Here is a 23,182-nt window from a genome sequence, read left to right on the forward strand (position 1 = left end):
TTTTGTTTTATAGCGATATCCGATGTAGGACTGATTTAGATATATATCCCTGCATTCTCTCCTGGAATGTACAGCATGCCCTATAAGTGATCGTGTACTTATAGGAAAAATATTTTATTTGTAGTCTGTCGGAAGTTGAGAGGGGGCAAATTCTCAATATTAGCTATAGTTAGAAACCATCGGAGCCGATAAAGAAGAGAGTGGTGAAGCCCCAGAACTATAAGAGAAGATGAAGGGAACTAAACGTTCGACAGGGTATGCCCTGTCGAAGAGATGGAGAGGATGCAAGGCGTTTGACGATTTTGTTATATGAAAAGTTACCGCGATAGCGCATACGCATGCGCAACCAGAATCTGCGAGCGACAAGACGAACCAAGAGGGTGTATACCGTACAAGGAGCAGATCACAAATGAGATGGAGAAATTGGAAACATCAGGATGAGTCGACGGTAAAATTCGAGGTATATGGGCAAATGACAGCTGTAGCAGTTTTCACTGATTCTTAATGTAGGAAGGCAATTATAGCTCTTTCAATTGTAGTGTGAAACTTCTATTCAAGCATGCTGAAATCGCCGATTTCAAGATCCCGGTCTAGTGCCCGTGTGACACGGGTATAAGTGACCAGTGTATATTCTGAGGGCCTTCTTGTGATGGCGCAACCATTGCCCTATATCAACATCTGTCCAACTGAGTGTGGCTATGGCAACATCCAAGCCCAGCTTTATTTTACAAAGTTATGACTTGTTACGAGTGACTCTAACTGCTATGAGTACCACGACTGATCAAGGTCAAGCTGAACCCAAATTAGTACATTAAACAGCCTAGTTAGTACACCTTCCTACGCTTTAGTACGCCTGTTAGATTAACATAAGCCTAGTAAGGATATATAAGCTTACTGGTTCTTAAGGTACAATTACACTAGTACGTTACTGTCTGACCACAGATTCGCAGTAATTACATCTGCCAAGGCCCAATTGAGCTTTGTTATAGTTAGCTGAACCTAACAGGCCAAAATAATGGTTTTCAATGTGAAGCACTCCTGGCTATAGTATGCAAAAAGTATGCAGAGCTATGGCTATCACTAATATTTTCATAAAATGTGTTCCCCAAATTAAGCTTTATTCGCATGAAAACCTTTAAAGTAGAAGCTCCACAACCCAGGGTCCACTCGGTATTTCGCTTGGCTGGGTGGGAATAACCTTGAGCTGGTTCCAAAGATCTTAAGTACAGTCCGAATAACCTTTTTTGAAGACAGAAATTGCGCCTTGCTTTCCCAAAAACTAACTTTAACAAGAATGTAAAAATTACGGAATGCAAATTCGGTCTTAAAGGCGCTATTCCGTCTACTCTGAGGGGGACAGTGAGAATCTCCTAATTTAAACAGTCAAAGCTGGTAAACCCTTGTTAAACTACGCAAAAGCATGCTTTAAAAAAAACTTCGTTCGTGTAACTAGTTTCAGGCGTTGTTTAAACTTACCTTGTTATTTTCTATCAGCCGCTATGGGAATGTGAAGAAGCAAGAATGGGGGCTTTCTTTTGCTAGAGGCATAACGGCGGCCATAAATGCCATTATTACAAAGCATTGCCGGGAAAGCATACAGGAGACGAGTATAACATTTTCTGAATGTATTAAATATGAGTCCCTAGTTTCCTTCATGAAAGTACCGCTGAAGGGTAGAGGGGGAGCCTTAGTTCGCAAGCCGTGCACAACGTGTCTAAAAGCCATGCAGCCGTATTCTTGATCAGGACACTTTAAAATTTCTGTGCAATTTCAATCAAGGCGTGCCAACACCAATCTTGCTTTAGGTGCTGACTCATCACCCACCCAGAACTGTAGTTTCTCTTTTCCTGTTGCCGCCGCTTATTATTTTCTTTTTCAGGTCGCAGGATCACCGGTTCCAGACACAAAAATTCATATCGAAGAAACATACTTTCACTCCTTGCCCTACTTCTTAGTCTACCACCCTCCTCTGTCCCCCTCCCCGGCTTTTCTTGTTCGGAAGCAAAAGCGCAATAAACCCCCACAAGCAACGATTAAAAGACCACTTGTCGAAACGTTGGCTCGATTTGCGAACTGAGGCTCCCCCTTCACCCTTTTACAGTGTTCTTTCATACTGTGTAGCCATCATCTTTCTCCCTTTCTTAGGATTTAGGATGAGTATACACTTGCTACTGATTGCAGAAAGAGTTTCATTCGTAACTACAAGTCGCTTTGAGTGAACTGCCCTGCCGGGTTGGCGCAGTGGTTACGGCGTTCGTCAACTGTTCCAAAGGATACGGGATGGAATCCTGGCCACGGCGGCTGCTTTTTGATGGAGGCCAGAAGCATGGCGTCCATGTGCTGTGCGATGTCAGTGCACGTTATAAAACCCCAAGTTGTCAAAATTTCCCAACTCCCCCACTACGGCGTCTCTTATAGCCTGAGTCGCTTTGGGATGTTAAACCCCACAAATCACAAGTCAACCACGCTTTTAGTGAATGAACTGCTTACTCAGTGATCAGTGTACATTCCGAGCGCCTGTGTCTGATTACGCAACCATTGCCCTATATGATCATATGAGGATGAAAATTTATCACACAAAATTATTGGTTTGGGTCAAAAAAATGGGTCTTGAACTAACAACGCTGATGTAGAGGCCTGCATAAGTTACCGAAAAAGAATGAAAAAAAAAAAAACTTACAGAGCTTGTTCGCTTTGTATCCTGTGCTATACGAGACGACTGGAAACTAAAAAGGTGTGTTGTGTGCGTTAGTAATTTTGCAGTGTTCTTTCTGGACAACCGTACAACTGAAAATAAGACACTGGCGCGGGCTATGCAAGGACCAGCAAAAGAAACAGGCTATCAATACGCCTGGCACTTTGCCACTGGGTGGCACGTTGCTCGTGCGCACGACTTCAGGCGCATCCACATTCAGCGTAATGACTACCTTGATAAGATAGTGTGATAGTTGCCGTCTTTTTCTGTAGTGTCACCTGTTTATTTTCCTGCCTGTGTTTTCCTGTGTGTTATAGAAAAATTACTTCATACATCACAGCTGTTTTTCAGGCATTGGTAGAAGCATAGAAATGGGACCGCGCTCATAAAGCGTAAAATTCTAGCTTATATGACGTCTTTTTGCGCACAATTAAAGACTGCTACGATAAAGTCTTAACTTTGGTTCCGCTCATAGACCACACAAAGTCCAGAAAACCATGGGTCACTAATGACTTATGTAACAATCAAGGAAAGAGATTGCTTACTGAATACGTTTACTACCTCGAGAGATGTTAGCAAAATAAAGATCGAAACAAATTGAACTCTGACCTTTAAAAAGCTGAGGCTCAGGTTTACAAAAGAAACGTAATTAAAATGCCTAATTCTCCTAGGAAAATGTGGAACGACGTCAGAAAGCTTATGCAAACCCCAGCAATACTATCCGTAGCACACTAAGATATATATAGTGATAATGAGTACTGCATTGTGGCTCTGGCCGGAGATTAAATGACTATTTCTTGAAATCCGGTATACCACCATATGCTTGTGACGCTAACGAAGAGCAGTAACTTACATACGTGCGAGAGCGGGAACTCGATATTTGTGGACCCACGACATGAGTCGACGTATTTTTTGTCCTTGCGTTCTTTAAGAAATCACAGCAGGCGGGAATGATGACCTCAAAATTGAGCCCATTATAGCTGCCGCCGATATACAATGCGCTCCATTACAACATATTCACAATGAGACTTTAATTAGCGGTAATCTGGCTTATGGCATGAAGAGTAGCAAAGTTGTGGATATACTTAAAGAAGGCCGGTGCGACGAAATAAAAAACTAGCGACCTATCGCAGTCTTTCTTGGGTTTTAAAAAGCTTTAGAAAGTCTTAAAATGCGAAGAATAAGTTTCCTCAAAGAAAGAAAAGTCTTCGCAGTGGCTCTGTCGTACAAAATAGACTTAAATGACATTAGCAGACGTTAAAGAAAAATTGCTGGATAATTTTGACCACAAACATTTCACTGTCGGATTGTTCTTTGATTTTACTAAAACTCTCGAATCAGGCTGCACATTCTCTTCCACAAACTTCCGTAATTACGACACATCCGCAGCTATATATCCAGAAGCCTTTAATACTATTATGATCGCGATTCTAGCCGCGATTAGCGCGGCTCCTGCAGCGGTCGACATCTCCGCATGACATCGCCGCATTGAGGAGTAGCCTCGCCGTAAAACAATTTGGGCACGATCTAGACTTCGTGGCGCCTCAGCCCACCATCGGCATCTTAGAGGTGCGCCCATCTCTCCCCCTCGCGCCGCGGTAGATTCGAATCGGGAGACCAGCGCGCTCGCTATTGAACCTCTTGGGCACACCAGCTGTTACCTCCGGATGGGCCAGTTCAGGTGACAACAGTTTCCTGGCCAATAAAAGAAGACGCCCTGCCGTTTGTAGAGGGATACCGTCGTCACTGTCCGTCGAATGCTGTGCTGCTTGCCCGGAAGGGGCGTGGCGGAATTCTCCTGATCGTCGCTATGCGAAGACCGTCGCGTGTGGCCACTAGCTTTCGGCCACACTGCCGATGTAGTTCTATTTAGTGCCATGACTTTAGTGATATACAAAGTCACCTTCTGCTTACCACATTTCTTGGACTCGGAGTAGAACGTAAGGCGCATTATACGATTACTACCACCATTACTCGCCACGGAGGACAAACTGATTCCTGTTGCTGGAGGGCACTATGTGCACCTATAAGGTAACGGCCTAAAGTTGCGCTCGATGGGACATAGGACAAAAACAAATTTGTACAGCTAAGCTGAGTGGCTGGGCGCTCTAATCAGCGTGAACTGACCTCCAGTTGTCGCTGAAAGGAGTCGAAGAACAGAACGCTCCGGAGTTTACCCCAAGGCAGGCGACAACCTTTGCTCTTTTGTTCTTTTCAAAAGTAGCCACGTAAAGCAGCCCAAAATGTCGTTAACGCCGGCGGTACGACACAGCTACGCAAGCGCGTTGATTTGCGGGCTCTACCAATGGAAGCTGCCAGTGGGAACCCTCTGTGCCTGCCCCTTTAACCTTCAAGTAAAGTGGTAAGTGGAATAAGCAAGTCGTTGTTCAGTAGCCTGTGGCAAGCAGAACCATACGGCTAGAATGAAAAGCTATTTAGCTCTATATAATTACTTCTTTACTACAATCTGTTCCACATTGAGGGATTCCGCTAAAACATTTCACTAAAGGCCCTCTTTGTCATGCGCCCATGCACCAGAATTTCAGCTTGCAAGCGCCATTGCCTGCGTGGTCTTGCTCTGGGACCGACCTGAGCACAATTGGAAGTTGATGGAGTCGGCAATGCAAATCGTAAGAAAGGGGCTGATTTCTATATGCGATGCCAGCCTGTAGATATGGCTCAATTGTTCGCTACCCTGTGCTATTTATTTAGAGATTTTATAGGTTATGCGTCGGAGTGTGAGACGAAGCATGGTGCATGATCTCACACTCTGACGAATGGCTTCAATGCGTAGGGCTTCATATGAGGAAGTTACCAGCATGCGATCTTTCCTCCTACTCATGCGCAAAACACGAGACCGAATGTCATGTAATCGTTAGTTCACTGAATTCCGCAGCAGTGCCCCCTCAAACCTAAAGAGATATAGCTCACGTTGCAAAAACAAAAATGAGAGCCCCCCCCCCCCCCCCCCCCAGCCCCCTCGTTCTTGATATTACGCAACAGTGCTTACGGAGAACAGCTGCGACTTCTCTTGTGAGCCTTGTTTGGAATTCTAGAGAGTGTGCTACCGGGCTAGTTCATGGACCACGTCGTGAAGAAGTCAGCACAAAATCTGACGAGGCAGAGAAAGAGACTCGTAAGACGTTCACCAGTGCTGCTAGCACGCCTAAGTTTATCGTCGTATTTAGTATATTTGAAGTGAAAGGTGAGAGCATGTGCTGAGAGAGGTCACAAAGAGTACAGAAATCAAGTAAGAGGAGCTATTTCAAGAAAAAATCTAAAAAAGCAGATTGGACAGAATGTACGTTGATTAACCACGCAAAGATCTGACAACTGTTTAAAAGACAAGTCTCTCTCAGCTGTCCCTGAAACCTGTGGGGCTTCCGCGCCCTTCTGGCAAACGATGGGGGCAGGAGCGCGCGCAGCAACCTGAGAACCCGAGGAAAGGAAGGGGACGGGGGGGGGGGGGGGGAGGGGTTCGCCGGAAGCAGCGCTGGCAGCGACTGACTGATGCCGCTGCCGCAGCTAGCGAGTCAAGAGAATGTGCCTACGTAGAAATTGTTGTTGTTGCTGTGGCTGTAGGAAGAAGGAAAAGAAAATGCATGAGCCTGATACTGGCTCTGTAGCTGAGCCACCTCCGCTGCCTCATGCAGACAGAAGAGAAAATAGAGAAGAAATAAAAGGAAGAGGGAGAGAAAGACGCGCGCCGCAACAGCAGTCGTCCAACATCGAAACAGTGGCGGGTGCAATGACGGCCTACAACAGATAAAAAAAAATCTGTGGCAGGCTAGCCGAGCCCGTCCCAGCCCCATCAGGCCCGAAATTGCACCGTCTCCGCCATGCAGAGAGAGCAGTAGGGGGTCCCCTCTTTCTGCGTGGCGACGAAGGTGCTCTCCGGTTGCCAAAACACCGGCTCGCTGTCAGCGAATCACAGTGCGTGCATCCCGTTCTCACTTGCTTCACTTGCTGTCGCTGCTATCCCTTCGTCGCGCAACGTTCCTATGGGCTCACGCGCTGCTTCGCGCAGCCTTCCGATAACTCAATTGCTCTGTTCTTTTCTCCGACCGCAAAGCTTCTGTCATGACAGCCAAGACGTCCGACTACTGTGCCGGAGTACTCGGGTTCGAACCCGACCTTGGCGGCTGCGTTTCGATGGAGGCGAAACGAAGAGGCGTCGGTGTGCTGTGCGATGTCAGCTCACGTTAAAGCTCTCCAGGTGGGCGAAATTAGTCCGCAGCCCTCCACTACGGCTCCTCTTTCTCTCTTTCCACTTTCACTCCCACCTTCCTCCCTTCGCTTATGGCGCGGTTTGTGTGTCCAGTTACCACGCCTTTCCTTTTCTATAAGCCAATCAATCAATCATGACAGCCGAGAACTATCAGCGGATTGTTTCTTGATGGAATACGTGTGGAAAATTAAAAAAAAAGTTTGTAATTGTGCATACGTGTCATGCTCAAAATTGTTGCCTCAATCTACCGAAAAGGTGAAACAACTGATAAGATGCGCTCACATTTCGCATTAGGAAATAACTTAATTGTGGGCAATTTTTTCAATCTATTCTCTCTCGAGATAGCAGATCTACAACTGCATTTCACGGCTAAATTATCCTGCATTTTGACAACGTCTCATCTTGGCCTACAGGCATGCCAAAACAAGCTGCCTAGGCTTTCCTTCAAAAGTGATTGCGTCAAAGAAAAACAGGAAACGCCTATATGCTCCTTATTCCCCTTAGCTGAAATGGAGAGAAGGCAACCCTTCTGATCATCATGATGAGAGTTCACCTTGTCTAAATTTCAAAGTTTACTGCAGAGCATTCAGGTATGTGCCATGAGCAACGGATTTTTATTTCATTGGTTTTGTCAGACATGCACTTTGTTTCCTTTTTAAGTGCCTATGTAAAGACATTGGCAAGGTGTTTGGAAACAAATGCTCTAAATACTAGTCTGAAATAAGCAGGAGGCAGAACGAATCGTCACAAACAGTACAGTCAATTTTGCAATTACGCTTAAACATGGTCGTTCTTAGCTTCACTGTCCATGAAGCGAAGCCGACAAAGACTGTGGAGCGTCAGCTCACTTTGCTCCGTACTCAAGAATGGTTTCAAACTATCAACGGTAGATATTACACACACGCGCACGCATACCTGCGAGTGAAATTGCACACAAACACATACACATACACAGCCGCCCGCGCGCCTCCATGCAGGCACACGCTTACAGGCTGCTTTCTTACAGAAATCGGATGACGAAGGCTGTCCTGCCAACGCTACGTCGAAGATAAACGCACGCCTAAGCCAGGATGAGTGGCCTACGAGCAGTGTCTTGGAAGTTTCCATCTACTCTAATGCTCGCATTCCAGTTAAGAGGCCGGAGTTGCAGCGCCTGTCATGCCAGCCACGTGATATCGTGACTACAGAAAACCCGCCTACCAATCGGTACAGGGCATGTCACCAACCAATAATTACCACATGATAGATGATTGAACGCAATTTATCAAACAAAGCCGGCAAAGACAGACGACGACGACGACAATGGCAAGGCCAGATTTTTAGCACAACGAGAAAAATGACGTTATCGCGTCGAAAACAGCGTTTAGTTCAAAAGAACAAAACTGATGTCCAGAAATACTACTGCATTTTTTTCTCTCATAAATACTTTTTAGCACTGTAAAAAGGAGGGCAAATCAAAATGCCCATTACCTCCGAGCGTGAGCTTCTATCAACTCAAATAATAGGACCATTTTCGCACTGGAAGTTGTTTATCGAGACCGATTAACCAAGAGAATACAAGTCAAATCCTACGCGACCCGACTCGAAAAAATATAGCACATCTGGTAAGTGGGGGCAGTAAGAAGCACTCTACTCTTACTCCGTTTTTTTGTTTGTTTGTTTTAAAGCGTTGTCATTATTGCGCAGTGACGCCGAGAAACCATGTCAAATTTTTGATTTGGTTGCCGTTTACATCTGGCGCATTGTTACAATACAACCAAGAAACTGCAAACCAATGACAAAGTGTTTCGGTAAAGAACCGGCATTTTTCATACTCATACTACTCGACCTTGCAACCGATGCCCCATGGATAATCTGAGAGCTATAGTGCTAGGTGTGTTTCCAGCATGCTAGGGAAGCCTTTAGAATCTACCAAGCCAAAGGCGAGAGGGCAGAGGTTTGTTGCCATACGCACATCACGCACCTTGGTGGTTTCCGAAGAGAAGCCCACTTGGTTCCTGCGAAGCCATAGTCACGCCTGTGCCGCGGCCTTTGTTGAAGGGCGCTTTGTCGCCAATCACACAGCAGTCCACACATACGATACGAACATGCATTTGTAGGTATGTGAGAACACGCAAAAAAAAGACCAGAGTGAAGCGTGAAAATGTTTCCTCAAATGCATCCGTCACTTGTTAGTGCTCACTTTGCAACATTTCAGTTTTCGCTTCACATAGCAGCAATGTGATCGGCCCAGAAGTGCATGCTTAGCACAGAAAAAATGACATTTTTATCACTTCGCGCAGTCGAGTTTTCTTATCAGGCAAACATTTGGCATCGTTGCAGTAAACTTAGGTGTTGCTACACAATGATACAAAAGCTTGCCTTTCTAGATTCGTCACAGTATTTTACGACTGTACAAATGTACAATATAGCTCTAGATCTTCGCATGTGATTTCGCGGCGTTAAGCCTATCCGATTCTAGTAAAGCAGCCTGCCATTAAGCGCGTGGTTCTGTAAAGGTGGCGGATCAATTAAAGCCGCGATGCTTTACAGGAAGCTGTCGCCGCAAGATGAAAGCCGCATATAGCATGTCCTTTGGTATTTTTGTTAATTAACTTGAAGGTGAGAATGCTAAACGCATTATAATGTTTTTGTTTGTAATGAAGCAGATTATTCAAAATCTGCTGTACTGACCCGCCGAATTATTGAATGAAGGAGTTAATGAATGAAACGCTGAATGTGTAATTAAATACCTAATTCGTTGCGACTGTAATGGCAAGGAAATATTAATGCCGATATAAAGACACCACCGCCACCTGACGATAAACTAAAACGAAAGACTCAACATAAAAGAGGACCTACTCCTACTCACTTTTAAAAATATACAATCTGCGCTGGATGTTGGCTGCATTGTAGAAGACATTCTCTCAGTTTCGAATGAGTTTAGCAACGACTTGAAAAGGGGTCTCAGTGGCAGCCGAATATAATGAATTGCTTTGATTTCGGATGATCATGCCAAAGAAGCAAGATACGATCTCACACCAGGTTGCGTCGCTTAGATCGAAGCGAAATGCATGTCCTCTTCAGCTAGACGGCATAGGCGCATGCTAAATGGATAATAAAATGCCAAAATCAATCTGAAAGGAGCCTTTGGATGTTTTGGAAAAAATATCATACCATACTACATTATATGACACCTTACAATAACATATTATATCATGCCATATTATGACTTGTCATAACATGTTCTAATTATACATTACCTTATCATATACTGCCTTGATATTTCTTGCCACATATTAGAGAGCTGTGTAATGCCGTGATCCGCGATCTTCCGCCATGCCCTGCTATAGCCCACTCCCAGTGCTCACGCTTATTGCCTCGACTAGGTAAAACTCTGGGCTGCCGCAGCGACATGTTTAACCATCTGGAACCGTCAAGGCGATCGAGGCATGTGCAGTGAACACGCAGTGACGAATCAACGGTTGCGCTACGCTGCAACTCTTAATACCATACCTTACTATATAATCGTGGCATACATTTACACGTCATGTATAATCTTGGTAATGTATGTATGTAAAGGAAAGTATGTCTTGGTATAGTATCCCATATTATGTCATAGATTACCATACCAGACTTTCACCGCTGTGGCCCAGTAGTTAGAGCGCTCGACTACTAAGCGAGAATACCCTTGTTCAAACGCGGTCCAGGAAGCGGTGCTTCTTGGGGCCGAAACGCGGGTAGTGCCGGTGTGCTGTACAATGCCAGCGGATGGCTCACAGCTGCGGGATGTCGGTGCATGTCAAATATCTCTAGTTGTTCTAATGCGAAACCCTTACTTCGCTATGTTCACATATTTCTGTCCGCAGAACGTGTCCGCACACCACGTCCGCAAACCGTGTTCGCAGAACATGTCCATAAAATCGTGTCCGCAGCAGTTGTAAATAATTGAGAAGTGGTAGAGGTTAACCAGTGGTGTCAATAAATAGAAAGTGACGTAATGTTGTGTCCGAAAAATAATTAGGAGAATATGTAAATCAGGTAATTAATTAGATTACCTGGTTCACATGAAAAGGAAGGCGCAGTATCTGCCACACTAGTTCTCTGGACACCTGAACTGCGCTATATGGGAAAGGAGGTAGGCTGGAATGAAAGCGGAAAGAGAGAAAGGACTGCCGTAGAGGAGTCAACTATGTGAGGTCACGCAACCGGAAGTAGAACCGAAAAAGGGCATAGGAAGGGATTGGTGCGCAATTTGAAAGTAATAAAATGGGTAAATTTGATGGAATAACACCTTTATTTTACCACCAGATAAGGAGGCCCCCAATCCCCGCCCCTGCACGCAGGCCTAAGAGACGGGAGCCGAGACCTTCGCGATCAGATGCAAGCAAAGACGTCTTGGCTTTTAGGTGAATGTGACGTAGAGGATGTGACGTCACGCAACCGGAATTAAAGCCGAAAAAGGGAATAGGAAGGGATTGGTACGCATTTTGAAGGTACCAAACACTAAAATGAGTATCTGAAGTGAATTAAGCAACTAGAAGCAAGCAACAGCAGCAGGATCTGTGCTTTCGCATTACTTCAATGCAGGTTCAGTTGCAGTGCTCTTTAAATTTTTTTCCAGCGGCCTCCACCACGACTGCCACTAAGGACTAATCCACGGCGGAAGAATAATCTCCACATATTCTACCCTGCGAAGCCGGGTCATAAATAAATAAAATACAATATCTTGCCATACACTAAACTTTAACGGTGAAATCACAGTCACTGCGGGGCAAAGGCATAACACTTATCCCTCCACTTAGCCCTTTGTGTGACATACCTTACCTCAGCACCTTATACCATGTCATGACATCATACAATTACATATTACACGATACTATATTCTACAATACATTATCATAGCGCATTCATTATACCATATCAGTCCCGCAGAACTCTATGTCTCGCTGCTGCAGCAATCATAGTCGTTAGTCTTAATAACGATGTTGAATGGAAGGAGGAGGAGGAGGAGGAGGAGGAAAAACTTTATTTGCAGAAGAATTCGAGGCACGCAGGCCTCCTGGGTCTCCGCACGACCCCACTCACGATTTAAACGTTCATATTATGTTTATCCATGACGTATGCGGCCCGGCTGACGACAATCTTCTGCCTGGCCGGGTCCGCTGATCGCAGTGAGGTCTCCCAGTCCTTCCAGGTTCGGAGAGGCACCGGCCCGGCGGGGGGAGGAGACGCAGGGCAGGATAAAAGAATGTGGGTAAGAGTGGCCTTGAGGTGGGAGCACAAAGTGCATAGGGGGGATACCAGCTGAAATTTCGAAAGTAGAGCTGGTGTCGGTAGAGTTCGTGTCTGCAGACGACGCCAGATTGATTGCTTTCTAATAGCCGTATGCGATTTTAGCTTCAGTTCTCCCATGCCAACAGTGTAATCTACCAGCTAGCACACACGAGAAAAATAGGCTTGCTCCTATTTTAGGCGTGCTCACACACACACACACACACACACGCGCGCGCGCGCGCGCGTGTGTGTGTGTGTGTGTGTGTGTGTGTGTGTGTGTGTGTGTGTGTGTGTGTGTGTGTGTGTGTGTGTGTGTGTGTGTGTGTGTGTGTGTGTGTGTGTGTGTGTGTGTGTGTGTGTGTGTGTGTGTGTGTGTGTGTGTGTGTGTGTGTGTGTGTGTGTGTGTGTGTGTGTGTGTGTGTGTGTGTGTGTGTGTGTGTGTGTGTGTGTGTGTGTGTGTGTGTGTGTGTGTGTGTGTGTGTGTGTGTGTGTGTGTGTGTGTGTGTGTGTGTGTGTGTGTGTGTGTGTGTGTGTGTGTGTGTGTGTGTGTGTGTGTGTGTGTGTGTGTGTGTGTGTGTGTGTGTGTGTGTGTGTGTGTGTGTGTGTGTGTGTGTGTGTGTGTGTGTGTGTGTGTGTGTGTGTGTGTGTGTGTGTGTGTGTGTGTGTGTGTGTGTGTGTGTGTGTGTGTGTGTGTGTGTGTGTGTGTGTGTGTGTGTGTGTGTGTGTGTTAAATGTGCATTCATGTGGGTACTGCTGGCGTCTAGTACATATTTTCGGCCTGAGCGTTCTCCGAAGATCCGTGACAAAGCCATCTTTCGCACTGAAAACTGAGGACATCAGACAAACGACTATCGCTATGTTTATGGCTGCTGCCATTTCGGGAACAGAACTCACGCATTCGCTCCTAATTGTTTTATCGCTGCTGAGCATCCTTGTCTTGTGAAATGCGGATGAGGCTTATGCGGTCTCACAGGCGAAATCTACTGCCAGGCAGGTAAATTACGCATTGCGACTCTCCCACTGAAAGCACGGTACGCTCCGAAACGGGCAGCGCGCAATGAAGTTGGTCAAGATTAATCACTGACAAGTCTGTCCTTGAGCAAGGGATCATCGTTATCGTTCAAAAGGGTCATCGAGTTTTGCTGGGTATATAGGCGCGACGACATCAGAAGTCCATCGCGCGGCAGCCAAAATTGCCGGACAATCCTCAAAAATGTCCCCCTTGAGTTCCGCCTTGCATATTATGCTTCAAATACGAACAAAGCTGGTGCACTCCTAAACCTTGATTTCCAAACTCTCATATGTGACGCAAATTCATTTTAAGTGTACTGTATCACCTTAACTAAGAATAATTTAATTCCCCCAAAAAAGGAAGGACTTCGTATTCTATGGACACTTCCACGGGTGTAGCTATCTAATCTTTATATCGAATGGTATACGTCATAAAAATTCAATATATGAATTCCGATTGATTCTTGCAGCTTCCATTTTGCATTTCGTAATTTTTGTTGCAAGCTTTTAGTAATAGCTTTTTATACTTGACAAGAAGCTCTCGTCTTTGGTCGCTATCAGTGCAATATATACGATGCCGTGTGAAAGAAGTTCTGAGTACGAGTCGTACATAGTTTGCGCACTAAACTTTCAAGACCATCCCTGATTTTTTAAGGGAAATCATCATCCTCAGTCAGACTATACCCACTGCGGAGCAAAGGACTCTCCACTTTTCCCCAAATGAACCAAAACTGCGTTATCCGCGCCTACTTGTTGCCTCCAAACTCCTTACTCTCATCCGCCTACCTAAATTTCTGCCGCCCCCTGCTCTGATTCCCTCTCAATAAAATCAAATTTGTTACCGTTAGCGACCATCCTTTATCCCTTCTTAGCATTGCATACTCTACCCATGCTCATTTTTCTTTTTAATTTTCACTAGAATTTCATTAAGTCCACTTACTTCTTAGACCAACTCAGCACGCTTCCTATCTCTTAAGCGGTAATCGCATTAAGCGATAATCCTTGGCGATGCGTCGCGCGACGCCGCCGCCAACGCCTGTTGTTGCCGCTGGTGCACACCGCAAGGAGCGATGGGACTGAGCGACAGAAAGGCGTGCTTTGAGAATTGCTCTATTACTGCCGCGTCGCAGTTCAATCAAGGGGAGTACAGTTACCCTATATCCCGTTTCTAATGCTAAACAGCACGAAGTTCACTAATTGTAACCCATCGAGTTTTAAACGAGAACACCGCAGCGGTGCGCTACTACACTGCGATGCAGACTTGTATTGCAAGCAGTGGCTCTACCACTCCTTTTGAAAATTAGCAATATGTAGCCTTTCTTTTCCTTTGATATCCTAATACGCTTTTATTGAATTGTGTCGATGCGCTCATATATGCACGAATCAGACGAAGTGAGCGTCTCCAGGTTCTTCCCTCAAGCCGGACTTGGAAAACAAACTACAGTCGCGAAAAAAAAAAAGCCAGGACGGAGGTCCACTACCCCAAAGCATTCTGCGATTTGCTGCCTCGCGAGCTCCTTTCGGGCGACAAGCAAAATTTTCTAAAAACCCAGAACCCGAGCGACAGCGACGAGCGGCCATGGTTCGGCGGCCCTCAGCCCTCTGCGCGATGCCGCCGCGCGGCATTTTGCCGAGAATTGTCGCCATGTGCAGTTAGCGCTTTAACGTTACACCTACAATTTTCCTTTCCATAGATATCTGCGTTTTCCCCAACTTAAATAAAATCCTTTTTGTTAGACTACCCGCTTAAGCCCCGTATGTGAGTACAGGTCTGATGGAATAGCTATATACATTCTTCTTGAGCGATATTGGTAAGCTACTCATAGTCTGCGAGTACTTGCCAAATGCGCTCTATTCTAATCTTATTCCCCAAGTTATTTTCATTTTCCTGTCATGGTCCGGATCAGCGGTTGCTACCTTTCCAAAGTATAGATAGTCTCCTACTCCAGTGCCTCGCTACCTATCGTAAACTGCTGTGCCTTCCCTTGGCTATTGAAAGAGACCTTAGTCTTCGGCATATTGATTTTAGGTCTACCTTTCTGCTTTTCCTGTCTAGGTCATCTATCATTCTTTACAGTTCATCATACCCTGAGTTACTTAGCAAGGCAATGCCCTTAGCGAATCGCAGATTGCAGAGGTATTCTCGATCTACCCTTATCCTCAACTGCTCTCATTCCAATTCTCTGAATACTTCCTCTAAGCAAGCTGTGAATAATAAAGGGGAGATCGTGTCTCCCGGCCTAACATCTTTCATTATGTTAATTTTATTACTTTCGTCATGCTCTGCAGCTATTATATATATATTGTTGAGTACTATCAGATATGGCCCATCTACACCCTTATTTCGCAATGCCTTCATGACTGCCGAGTTTCCAACTGATTATAATGCTTTTTCGTAATCAGTGAATCCGAATAATAACGTCTGGTTATATTGTGGCCACTTTTCTATTACCTGGTTGACAGTATGAATGTAATCGATAGTTAGTAGATTGCACTCTCCAAAAACCTGCAGATCCTTAAGTAGATTTAAGTCTAAGACTGGCCTGATTCTATCAGCGATTGCCTTAGTAAATGCGTTGTACACCATGGGTAGTAAGCTGTTTGGTCAGTAATTTTTAAAGTCCTTTCCATCCCTGTTCTTATGAATTAGGATAATGTTAACTTCCCTCTTCCACGATTGTTGTAATGTGGATGTCAACAGGCATTGCCTGTAGAGGGTGGCTATTTTTCTAGCTTTCCTACCATTCAGCAAATATGTCGTTTACCTGATCCTACCCAGCTGTTTTCCCTTCTTCATAGCTAATATAGCTTTCTTAACCTAGCCCTTCGTTACTGCCGGAACATCTGATTCCTCCTCCTACTACCAATCTCATCATTGTCCTGACTACTTTGGCTACAGTATAGATGAATATACAACTCCTCTGCTGGTGTCTTCCTGCTAAGGTGGCTTCATCGCTCCTCTGAAAATACTTGCCGTCCTTGTAAGCACCTGTCCTGTCTCCAGAGAAGTGGATCTTCTATTTCCAAGGAAGCTCCAGACGTCCTCTCCGCGTCAGGTTGCGAGACCTCCGGCGCATGCTACTCATGCATGATTGTAGCTCAGGTCGGCACGGAGGCTAGGCCTAGTGCTGCTGCTGCCACGCTGGCAGAGGTAGCTTCGCCGGAGTTGCTCGCTGCAACTCCTGCTCTGCCGTGGACACCTCAACCTCACCATCGGCCTCAGGTCCAACTTGGTGCTCCCGGTTCTTCAGCACCAGCGCCCATTCAGCCTTCCCAAAATGGACAACAGCCCGTACGTGAACTGTTCTCTGGGCGGAGCACGGCTATGGCCACTCAGCTAACACGACGAGATGCACATCCGACAGTGCGACCTTAGGAGACAAGCTCTCCAATGGACCTATCGGCTCCACCTTCTGTATCAACGAGCACCCGTGCCCCTCACAAGCGTCCTTCGGAAGATAATCAACAGAATTCGTCCTCGGCAAGTGGTGGCTATCAAGGAAAACGCTCCTGTTTAACTATCGAAAACCAGGTTGCACCTACACCGGGATCGTCATCTTATAAGGTGGCGATTAAATCTCTAGCCAACAAAAGCCTCACCGATATACCAAACAGGATCATCCAGGCCAACTTGGACGCGTGTCTCGGAACCAGAGGTTTTCGGGGCTTCACGGCAAGGAAGAAGTCAAACACTATAGCTGTGTGGCTCCCGACACTTACTTCGGTGGAACGTGTCCAAGCGCTTAGTTATATTTCAGTCACAAGTGAGATCTCAGTGCCTGTGCAAGTGTATCTAGTTGAAGGCTCCGACTTGCAGCGTTGCGTCGTTTACAACGTCGACATAAACGAAGATCAAACCATCCTTCAACGTGAGCTGTACTGCCCAACGCACCGAGTCATACAGGCCCGACACATAGGAAAGGGGCGTTCCTGCATGATCACCTTGCAAGGCCCTCCGACACTCCCAGCCTGTCTGTACTACTACGGCTGCATATTAAGGCCACGGCCGTATAAACCGAGTGTGGTTTACTGTTATAACTGTTTTCGGGCAGGGCACATGCGCAAATCTTGCCCCTTTGCTACTGCCGATGAAGGTGCGTCTGAAGGAAAAGTTACGTACCGATGCGGCCTCTGCAAATCGGACGACCACGAGATAACATCTCCAAGTGGTCCGACAAAGCAAAAGGCAACGCAGAAGGCTCGTCTTCGGAACGCTAAGCGTTGGCCAATAGAGGACATGACACCGGTGCAGACATCCAATCGCTTTGCAGCTCTTCAGTATGATGATGACGAGTGGCCAGAGCTTCCTGAGCCCGCTTCGAATGCACCTCCAGCTAAGACAAAGTCTAATGATACGGTGCTCAAGAAACGCCGTCGACAACAGCCAATACAGCAGCGTACTGATCTACCAGACGACGATATGGCTGTAGTGGATGAGCAAATCAATCGTCTCTTAGCAGAGGTCTCTAAACTCCGACAACACCGCGAAATGCTTGCTCGACGTCGGCGAGCTGCAGAAGTAACCGCCAAATCTAGTAATTGCCCAACACAACCGCCTTCATCCCGCGCAACAGGGCCATTTGCTGCCTCTTCCCAGTGTACCACAACGCCCAATGATAACTCTGCAACATCGCTGCTCCGCTATATGGTCAACCAGTTATCCAACCTGACATCCATGATACTACAGCGCTACTAGCACACAAAAATGGCGAAATCCGGTCGTCCTGGTGTACTACAGTGGAACTGTAGAGGCATTTCCACGAAGGTCGCCGAGCTCAAGACCCGACTGCGATTCAACAAGCTTCGGGTGTGGGCTATGTTACTTCAGGAAATGAACGCCTTGCCATATATTCCTGGCTTCAGCGGCTACGTGTCTCCTTCAATGACCGACCGTCGCGTGCAGACTGCTTCTCCCCCGGGAAAAGCGGCGATATATGTTGAAACGCGTATTCTTCATGTACGCCTTTCTCTCGAAAACTGGTGCACATCATACCAAGAGGTAGTAGCAGTTGCTGCGAAATTTCTGAAAGGAACCGTTGTTCTTGTTTCTTATTACGTTCGACCAGCTGGAGGCGCCTCTTGCCGTATTAATCTTGGCTGGTTATTAAGTGTTCGTCGGCAATACCCCGGGTGTCCAATTTTAGTCGGAGGCGACTTTAACGCCCCTCACCCAGATTGGGGGTATCCGACTGCAAGCCCTCGTGGTAGGCGCGTGCGGGACGCCTTCACTGATGTCCTGTTTGTTCTGCTTAATCACCCTGGGACAGCAACACGGCCTGTGCGTCATATACGTAGTGCTGCCTATGCTCCAGACTTGACGTGGTGGTTGGGCGCAGGAACTCCCTCATGGCACATGGAGCCGGACTGCTGGGGAAGTGATCACCACCCTATCCTCATCGGTCTCCATCCCTCCCGTCTTCGCCCTTTACGCCGCAAATGTTCTGTGATAAACTGGGACAGCTTTCGCTCATGTCTCGACAGTATGTCTTCAGATTCGCCGTCACTCCTTGTTGACCGTATACAGAGAGCACTAAACAGCGCTACGACTACTACCTGGATTGATGTAGGTCGACCGGCACCAGATCTCGGCCTGCTTAACTTGTGGGCAGCCCGCCGTCAAGCTGAGCTGGCTGCTACGCAAGACCCTACTTTGGGGCAGGCACGTACACGACTGAATTGTCGTACCGCGAAGTCTCGGAGATATGAACGCGATCTCTCGCGACGCCACTGGCATGCATGGTGTGAACAATTTTCTGATAGATCATCGAATGCCTCACTCTGGCGAACGTTTCGTGCAATGGAACACGGTCGTCGTTCTACTGAGGCAGCAGCAACAGCATGCTTTGCGGCTAATCTGTGGCCGGGCGATTTAGCCAAAGAAGCTACTTGAAAATTTTTCCCAAAATACGATATACTGCCTCCTTCAGCTGTAAACCTTAATTTGGCAGGTATCCCTGCAGACGCATGGAAACTACCATCTGCTGCCGACGCTGATGGAATTGCGAGCCCCTTTTCGATGTGTTGGCTGCTGGCTGCAATTGACGATGCGAAACGGAAAACAGCGCCCGGCCTGGACAAAATTCAGTATGAGGTTTACAAGAACCTCAGTACTGCTGCACTTCCTCAACTACTAGACACCATAAACAAAGTGTGGCTTGATGGTGTCGTACCCAAGAGCTGGAAAATCGCTGTCGTGATCCCTATTCCCAAACCTGGGAAGCCTCCAACGGACCTCGCCAACTTACGACCAATCTCCTTAACATCAACGCTTTGCAAGCTCGCAGAGAAAATACTAGCCACACGACTTTCTTGGTAGCTTGAACAGCACGGTTTTTATCACCCTGCTCAAATTGGATTTCGTCCATACATAGGTAGAGGACGGGTTGGCTGTCCTGGCATCAGCAGTTCTATCATCTACCCGCAGCCGCAATGTACGTACCATATTAACAATGGATGTTGAAAAGGCATATGACAACATCAGTCATGCTGCAATCCTGAATGCCATTGACATGCTTCATCTCCCTCCGAGAGTACGCACTTTTGTCGCATCATTTTTGGACGGAAGAAAATTTTTAATACGCCTCAGCGGTGACACTGCTGGTTCATTCGTTTCACTACGTGGCGTGCCCCAGGGATCAGTATTGTCTCCGACGTTGTTCAATATTACTTTCATCCCATTGGCGTGGCGCTTACATGATATCCCTGAAATCAAGTTTTTGCAGTACGCAGATGATATCACGGTATGGAGCCCTCACCATGATCTTCTCACTCAAGAGGCCGCCCTTCAGTCAGCATTAGACGGAACCTCTGATTACGCATCCTCCATTGGCCTTCAACTTTCTGTATGTAAAACTTCATACACGTCAGTCGCCAACCGCTGGGGACGCCATAACCTTGCCTCAAATCCAATTCGTCCCTCTCTATCAGGCACCCCAATACAAGAAAGTTTGAGCCTGAAAATTCTGGGCTTAACAATTCACCAATCATGATCAGCGACTGCTTGGCTCTCTCAGGCAAAAAAGCAAGCACTTCAAACTATAAGTTTAATAAGAAGAATTGCACCTAAAACGGGTGGCGCTGGCTCGTCTGTTGCACGCCAGTTAGTGAGGGCGGTTCTGCAGCCCCGTATTGTTTATCAGGCCCAGTTCCAGCATCTTACAAGGGCACAATGGGATCGCCTTGAAACCGTAAATCGAGAAGCTATGAGGACCATAACATGCCTCCCACGAATCACACCGGTCGTAGCGTTACAGGAGAATGCGCAGCTCAACACAATCGATGAACTAGTGCAGCAGCGTCGTGATGCTCGCAGACTCAAGGACACTTTGTCACATTCCACGCAAGCCAACTCTGCATCGTTGCTACGCCAGAGATTTGAAGAGCAAGATACTAACCTGCCTCAAGATTCCATAGTAGTGTACGTAGATGGAAGCCTACAAGGCTGTGAAGCCAAAACGGCAATCCACTGTCCACGGAGGCCTAGCCTGAATCAGACAACTACGTTTCAGCTTTCGGAACCACTTACATCTTTCTGCGCTGAGCTTGTGGCAGTTCAGGAGGCACTCTGCTACGTGACTTCTATAACCATGCTCCCTACAGTCCACGTTGTCATCCGCACTGACGCACTTCAAGCAGTACGTCTGCTCCGACGTGTCAGCCGCTACCCTAAAATTTGCCAGGACATCCACCAGCTTGCGGCGCGCATCCCACAATCAATACGCATTGAGTGGGTCTTACGGGATCTGCTGCCTTCCCGAAGTCAAGCTGATTTTGCAACCCGCCTCGTCAACCAAGACGCAACAATCCCACGGCTTCTCGAAGTCGACGACGCTACCCTCCTTTTGTCAAGAAAGGAGCACCTCCGGCGCCGCACACGTGCACTTATCCCTCCGTGTGCGATATCCCTTCCCCGCGGTCTCACCCGTGCAGAGGAGGTTGCGCTTAGGAGGACCCGGGTCGGTGTTGCCCTTACACCAGCTGTAACTAGGACGTGGTCATACTTCCAACACTTATATCCTCGTCCAGGATGCCCGATCTGTAACAACGAAGATGTCGAGGCCGACATCCACCACTTGCTGTAGGACTGCCCAGCACTCAAGCCAACACGAATCCGGCACCTGAGCATAGCTGGCCTTTCAGCAACCAATCCTGCCTCATACGCCACTTGGACGCAGGGACCTCATCATCGCTCACTTCTGGACTTCATAAAATCAGCCAACCTTTTTCCATTCATTTAATCATTTATTCATCCTTCATCTCATAACCTACTGATGCCCTGAGGCAATAAATATCGACCAAAAAACTCCTCTGCTACGTTGACTATCGTGTCCATATTATTGACGGCTTTGGCCACCTTGTCCCTTCGCGCATCCATCGATTTTTGCCTCTGTCAAATTTGCTATTCACCGCTGTAAGGCCGCAACCATTCTTTAGGGCATGCTCGACTTCCTTTGTGTTATACTTCTTTATGCCGCAAACTTGTGCTTTGCGATGTAAGCGCACGTTAAAGAACCCCAGGTAGTCGAAATTTCCCGAGTCCACTACTTCGGCGTCTCTCATAGCCTGAGTCGTTTCGGGACGTAAAACCCCGCAAACCAAACCAAACCACTTTGCACTTTTTGTTATTTATTTATTTGCCAAAGGTTCGGGGACATTACATGAGGGGTGGGCTGTGAAATTTATTATGAATATAAAATATCTTCGATGGCGGCTTTGTATTGGCTGAACTTGGTGACGGTTGCCACTTCGGATGGAAGGCTATTCCAGTCTCGAGCTGTTTTCGAGAAAAAAGGCTGATAATATGTATCGGTACGGGCTTTAATTGGATAGACGGCGTTAGGGTGAGATTTATGAGAAATGCAATGAGCACGTGTGATAGGTGTAGTTTCAGGATCAAAGGCATGATAAACTTTGCGATATAAGGAAGGACGAGCGATATTGCGATGATAGCCAGTGAAGGAAGATTAAGCCGAGATTTAAGTGCGAAGGCGCTGGTGTAATATTGTCACGTAGGGGTGACAAGGTCGACGACACAAATGAAGGGTCGATGATTGCACTGAAGAAACTATTTATTGGAATGACTTGCGCCCGCAAAAGAACTAAGCAACTCGGCGGCGGCGATAGCAACAAACGTGCTCGTCGGTCGTCGGACAAAGAATGCTCGCCACACTCGTCAACGCTCAATTTAAAGGCTGCACAGAACAATCTAGATAACGTCGCAAACAGCTACCAGCACGGGATGGAACATTGTGGAAATACACCCGAGTAGCCGGAACCCTCGAGACAGATCTCGGTGCATCTTTCGCTACAACAAAACTGATAAAGGTGTGACTCGCGACATCGAGCATTAACAAACAAAGATTACGGAACTGATACGCGGTCCAGAATCAGAGCGATAAGCCTGTATGCCGGCGGCTGTCAAAAAACAACAAATACTGTTTTGAAGGTTTCGCGGCGTTACTCCCCCCTTAAAAAAAAACATCGCCTCGATGTTCCAAAACAAAGAAACTTAAACATAAACACTGCAAAGTTTATACACCACAGATTCTTTAACGCGCGTAATACGGCTTCAGTCGTACAACATGTACAATTTCTGGGCGTGCGCGTCGCCGTTGTGATGCTGACGTTCCGTCGGTAATGACTTCACAGTCCAGTGGTCCGACGCGGCAAAGGATTTTGTATGGCCCAAAGTATCGACGCTACAACTTTTCACTTAATCCGCGACGGCGAATTGGTGTCCAAACCCACACTTGGTCTCCTGGATTGTACTCTGCGTGGCGTCGTCGTAAATTGTATCGTCGGCTGTCGGTGCGCTGTTGGTCTTTAATACGCAGCCGTGCGAGTCGTCGGGCTTCCTCTGCACGCTGCAGGTAGGCGGCGACGTCAAGGTTGTCTTCGCTGGTTACGTGCGGCAGCATTGCGTCGAGCTTCGTCGTGGGCTGCCTGCCGTACACAAGCGTAAACGGGGTCGCTCTGGTCGTCTCCTGGACTGC

The 23,182-nt window shown here is 46.9% G+C and overlaps 1 protein-coding gene across 3 annotated transcripts in view; it reads right to left on the bottom strand.

Annotated features, from left to right (window-relative positions):
• Positions 1–23,182, bottom strand: part of LOC146209635 (glutamate receptor ionotropic, kainate 2-like) — a 363,010-nt gene that overhangs the window by 24,515 nt on the left and 315,313 nt on the right. The window lies entirely within an intron of this gene.

The sequence above is a fragment of the Amblyomma maculatum genome, chromosome 1, assembly GCF_055883805.1.
Source record: "Amblyomma maculatum isolate TAMU_Amacu chromosome 1, ASM5588380v1, whole genome shotgun sequence".
In the NCBI taxonomy this organism is placed as follows: domain Eukaryota; kingdom Metazoa; phylum Arthropoda; class Arachnida; order Ixodida; family Ixodidae; genus Amblyomma; species Amblyomma maculatum.